Source organism: Haliaeetus albicilla, chromosome 20 (genome assembly GCF_947461875.1).
Source record: "Haliaeetus albicilla chromosome 20, bHalAlb1.1, whole genome shotgun sequence".
NCBI lineage: Eukaryota > Metazoa > Chordata > Aves > Accipitriformes > Accipitridae > Haliaeetus > Haliaeetus albicilla.
The window spans coordinates 8,808,803-8,814,633 of NC_091502.1; the positions used below are offsets into that span (position 1 = coordinate 8,808,803).

Below are 5,831 nucleotides of genomic sequence, written 5' to 3' on the forward strand. Positions count from 1 at the left end.
CCTGGGTGCAGGATTTGGCATTTCCCTCTCTTGAACTTCACAAGATCCTGTTGGCCCATTTCTCCAGCCTGTTGAGGGTCCCTCTGGATGGCAGCACCACCCTCTGGTGTATCAGCTGCAAACCTGCTGAGGATGCACTCTGTCCCATCAGCCAGGCCATAAATGAAGATGTTGAAAAGGACTGGCCTCAGTACTGATTCCTGGGGTACTCTGGCCTCCAACTGGACTTTGTGCCATTGATCACAACCTTCTGGGCCCAGCTGTTGAGCCAGTTTTCAATCCACCTCATTGTCCACTTATCGAGCCGTACTTTATCTGCTGGTCAATGGACATATTATGGCAGACAGTGTCAAAAGCCTTCCTGAAGCCAAGGTAGACAATATCCACTGTTCTCCCCATACCCACTGAACTGCTCACCTCATCATAGAGGCTGTCAGTTAGGATCCATCAGGATTTGCAAACAACCCCTTTGTAAATCCATGCTGACTACTCCTAGTTACCTTCTTGGTCTGGAAATGGTTTCCAGGAGTAGTTGGGCCATCACTTTCCCAGAGCCTATAGTTCCCTGGGTCCTTCCCGCCCTTCCTGAAGATTGTAGTGACACTTGCTTTCCCCTAGTCCTTGCACACATTTCCCAGTTGCCATGCTCTTTCAGCAAGAGAGTGGCCTCGCAGTGCCAGCAGCCAGCTCCCTCAGCACTCGTGGCTGCCTCCCACCAGGCCCAACGCATGTAACTTCAGTCCAGTTTAAGTGTTCCCTAGCCTGGATCCTGTTACCTGTTTGATATTGAAAGGGGCACGGAGGGGGGCGGGGGGAGCTGAGGAGGTGGGAAAACTGATAGGCACCTTGTTTTGTGGCTTTGCCTTGCCCTTTACTAAGGAGTTCCCCGATATTTTCTAGTTGTAGTAAAATCACAATAAAATCGTAATGTAATCACACAATAATGTGTAATACACACCAGGCTATGGAAATAAGCAAGCTACAAGCATTTACTCACAAAATATAAAAAAGACAATACAGTTAAAACTCTTTATCTGAAAAGTAGTGCTAACAGAAAAAACACTTAATTTTTTCAAAGTTTGACTCAAAAGAAATTTTTCTATCCAGCTGACATTTTGCCTTGACCACGTAGGTGTTGGGAATTCAGTCTTGCTTGTCCTTATTTATCAGACTGCCCCTGTGCAAGGAGCCATTTGAGAGCCTTGGCGTTTGGCAGGTTTCCCAGGCGTCTCAGAATTTTTCTGTCCTCAACTTACAGTTTCCTTCCTGTGAAGGGAAGAGTGGATGGCCAAGGTTCCTTGGAGACACAAATGTTTCTTTGACTGGCTAAATAATGACTCCTTGTCTCAGTGGAGTGATAAAATCCTTTCTTTCTCTTTCCCCATTATTTGTGTTTGTGTGTGCACTTAACATTGCAGTGTGAACCTGGCTGACAAAGCCTAATGGCCTAACAAGATTGCATTAAAAATTGAGGGAAGATTAGATAAAAATGTGAGTGGATTGCATTGTACTCGGGGCACAATGTGCAATAGCAAACTGTGGAGAAAGTTGCAAAAGACTGGGACAGTGAGCCAAATCAGTCACATAAAAAAAAAGGTTACACCTGCTTAGTTTGATTTTCCTTAACTTGTTGCTGAGCAGTATTTGTAGAGAAGAGCGTTGGCCTTGGTGTGTCATTGCCTTCCCTTTTTCAGCTCTGAGATAAATTTGCATACAGTTCTATTATACCAGAAAATGTACTGTGCTCTGACTTAATTTGTAGTGAGGTCAAAATGTTCTGTCAGGCTGCCTGCTGCTGGGGTTCCTGAACACTGGTAGAGAATTCCAGGTAACCTGTTGGAAGGGCTATCTGGGAAGGCGTTAGCCTTTCCCAGCTCTTTATCCAATTGTATTTGCTAATGCATTGCTCTGCAGTTTGCTATTTGAGTCTCCTTGTCTGCTGTATTTTGATTACGGAAGTGCGTTTTCAAGGAAGTTATCACTTAAGTGTCTCTTGTATCTCCTCAGCCCGAATAGTGTCTCTTGTATCTCCTCGGAGTCATACCCGTTCTCCATTGTATTCGGTTTCAATGAATACTGCTGGTGGCTATACACCCTCAAAACTGAAGATGTGTGCAAGATGCTGCTCTTCACGTTGGAATGACAAGGACCATCAGGGGTGAGAATAGAATAATGGTGTCACTCATTAGAGCACTTAACAGTGGTTGTGACTTTTGTGATGAAATCGGTTTCCTTTGTGCTCGGTTACCAGTCTCTTTGTATTATTTTTGTGCTTAATGTGGTTTTCGAGGTTTTTTTTTCTTTGTTCCTTTCTGTGCTCTTGGGCACAAGAATGATGCTGTTATATAATAAAATAGTAATTAAATCTGTAGCACCCAGCTTAACAGTGGAGAGGGATGGATTGATCACTCTCACTTAGGTTGTATTCTTTCAGCTTGTAGACAGGTCTGCCTGCAAGACCCGAGGCAATCGGGCTGTTTTAAGTGATGGGAAGGGGACCCGCATGGAGGTGGTGTGTCCCACACCAGCACCCTGGATTCGAAAAGACACATCAGAAGAATCTGAATACACTGTCTGCTTCCGAGGTTCAAGAGGCCTTCTCTGGTATGAGATGAGTTACAGCTTTTGTGGTGTTACTGTCTTCATTTTCAGCCTCTGGCAGAGAAGGTGGTACCCAGTGTTAAGCAAAGTCAAGTGTTTCATAGTAAGGCTGACGTTCATCAACTTGGATGTGTAACTGAGGTCTTGACTCCCTTTTTATCTAGACTGTACCAGAAGATTTTCTTTCCAGAGATACTAGTGCTGGGAAATGGTGTTGATAAAAGGATTACAGTTTGTACATGCTACAAATAGGAATCAAGAGTACATGATACATTAAAAGACTGCTCTGTGGTAAAATGATTGGGTTTGGACTAAAAAAAGCCTTTAGAGTTAAATGAAATGAGTAAGGAAGTATTTTCAAGCGCTAAAATATGTGACAAAAGATAGGAAAGTGGTGGGCTTTATATTTAAAGAAAAAACAATAGTGTGGATTGTGTTTAAGTTGCAGTAGTTTAAAAGAGCACAGAAGTATTAGTTACCTAGAGAAAATGGTGTAAGCCAGCAACAGCTGAAAAGGACTGGAAGGAAATGTTAACCAATGGGGAGATTAAAGCTGCAGTAAGATTCACTGTCCATGCAGTTAAGTTTGAGTTGGAATTTATGATAAAAATGCCTGCTGTCTTAATGTAGCCCAATAAAAAGATGAAAAACAAAACCCATGAATTAAATTAATAATGAAAAATGAATTTTGATGTGATGCAGTTTTAACATTGGACTGTAACATACCACACCCTTTTTTTTGGGTAGGGTTTCTATATCTGTTATAAAACTGTTTCAGATTAATCAATGAATAACAGGATGTTTATTTTCTGTTCTATTTTCTGCATTGACAAGGCAGTGAACATGAATCGAGGGCCTGACAGGAACCTCACCAAGTTCAGAAAAGGCAAATGCAATGTCCTACACTGGGTACTGAATTAATGTGATGCAGTTGTGCAGCCTGGGCACAGACTGGTTGTGAAGCAGCTTTCCAGAAGCTGATCTGGGAGTCCTGAGGACAAGTGAAGATGAAGGTGTCCAACCACATTCTGGGCTCCATTAGAAGAGCACAGCTGAGCAGGGACGAGGAAAGCAATCTTTCTTCTCTGCTCAGTGCTTCTGTGACTGCAGCTGGAGTGCTGTGACCACTTCGGGGCTCCTGAAGACAAGATGGGAACAAGTCCAGTGGAGGCCAGCATGGTGATCAGGAGGTTAGAGCACAGGAGCCACGGGGATAGGCAGTGGGGTTTGTTCAGTCTGGAAAACAGGATGTTAAGGGGTAGGAAATCCTACTTCAGCTGTGTAATGGAAGGGGCTGGAGGCTCATCTTAGTGGTGCACAGTAGTGAGGTAGTGTTGTGTAATTTTCAGTGTAGTAAGTGCTGCATCATACCACTAATAAAAATAGTGCAAGTCAGTACTGTCTTGCTGTACTTAATTGGTCTCCCCACACTGTGGAACCACTGGGAGTTCCTGGTAACCCTTTTGTTTCAGGAAGGGTGGGTGCAGGGAACCTACTCTGGGGGGTTGTTTGGGGTGATGTTCACTGGTGGTTTTAGGGGTCTTGATCCTGCCATTTACAGAAATAAGAACTGTTCCAATATTAAGACAGTAGAGCTGACAGATCCAGGAAAGTAAAGGAAATTTCAAATGCTTGCATAGCTCCTGTGCAAACTTTTCCAGACAGGGTATCTCAACCAGCTTGGTAAAGCCTTTTTAAAAAAAATAAGAAATACACATAAAAGCATAGCCTTTGCAGGCTGGGGCTCTGGCTGTTACTGTTTGGGGCAGGGATAGCAGCTTTTCCCCCATCATATGGATGACTGTGTTCAGTGTAAGATGTGCAACTGCTTTAACAGGCCTAACACGGCTTTTTCTTCCCCAAATTCATATTCTTTCCACTTGGCTATGGAGTCTGCTCCAAGTAACAGCTCCAGGGAACAAGATTTCTTGTCAGAAAGTGGGGTTTTGTGATACAGATCAAGATGTCACCACATGGATAATACTGTCCTCCGGCTCCAGTTGAAAACACTTTTGCTGCTGGCATGTGCCCAAACAGTTGGGATGAATCCACTTTTGGAGTAGGCAGCGGTCTCCCTGGGTATGGTGACGGTGGCTTCAGTTCCCATACACATGGTTTTGGTTATCTTCAAAGCAGAGCTATGAGTGGCATGCACATGACAGCAGCTAGGCAATGTTAAGGTCTGACCCATCTACTATAAATCAGTCTGTGCCAACAGTAACTAACCAGAGGAGTTCCCTACAATTCAGATCATGTAGGAAGTATTACAGAAATTCTTGAAAAAAATTCAGTTGTAGCTATCCTGCATGACAGTTGAGACTCTGCTGTGGAGAAACAGTTGACTTGAAATCAAAAAGAACTATCTTCGGCCTGGTCCCTTCCTCCTGATAGTTGAGATGTTTGAGATTCTATTTTTTTTAGGAGACCCTTTTTTAACCTTAAGTTTTACTGCTGCCTCAGTCCTGCCTTTTATCTGCTTTTAGTATTTTTTTCCTTACTCTGCTCTTTGCCTTTCATTCAAACATTTTAAGACAGGTTCAGAATCTGAAAAGTATCTTCCCCATTTATGTGGGACACAAAAAAGCTGAGGAATTAAGCACTGCTATAGGAATGCATCATGCTCCCACACTACTGGACTGCCGCTGCTCTGAAAGACTGACCTAAAGGAAAAAGTTTTTACACTGGCTGTTTTCCAGTACTGTATGTGAAGGCAAAGGGTGAGAACAGAACTGTAGCAGGTACAGACAAGCAGAACATTTTAGGACAGCCCTCAGTATTTTGAGGAATCCTAGCTGCCTAAGATGGCACCTGCACTCTGTTTCAATATACGGAAGAGACAGCACAAACAGCTTTCTTCCATCCAGACTGATCAAAATACATCTTGTTTTTGAAAAATGGGTGCTGAAAACACACAGGACCTGTGATAGTCAGCTGCATCACCCACCAACCTTCAGTATTGGTGAAAACCCAGGAACACAGGTACTGATGATGTAGCAGTGGAAGATAATGAATCCAAGCCTTCAGAAGAAGTTACTACCACTGCAGGTTATAGTAACTGCAGCTGCTTAGCCTTGCTGACAGCAAGTACTTAAAAGGTGTTTCTCCACAGTGCCTAAAGAATTGCTTTTTAGTGTAGCTACCTTCTCTTCATCCTTAGTCCACCAATACCTTCTTCTTAGCAATTGGATAAAAACCATATAATAAAATCAGACAAAAACCAGCTTCAAACA

At 43.2% G+C, this 5,831-nt stretch overlaps 1 long non-coding RNA gene across 1 annotated transcript; it reads left to right on the forward strand.

The window, feature by feature from the left end:
• The first annotated feature begins 2,052 nt into the window (after window positions 1–2,052).
• Window positions 2,053–3,996, forward strand: LOC138690151 (uncharacterized). The gene is made up of 2 exons (XR_011328969.1): window positions 2,053–2,604; window positions 3,436–3,996. It is a non-coding gene; the product is annotated as an uncharacterized lncRNA (long non-coding RNA).
• Window positions 3,997–5,831: the final 1,835 nt, after the last annotated feature.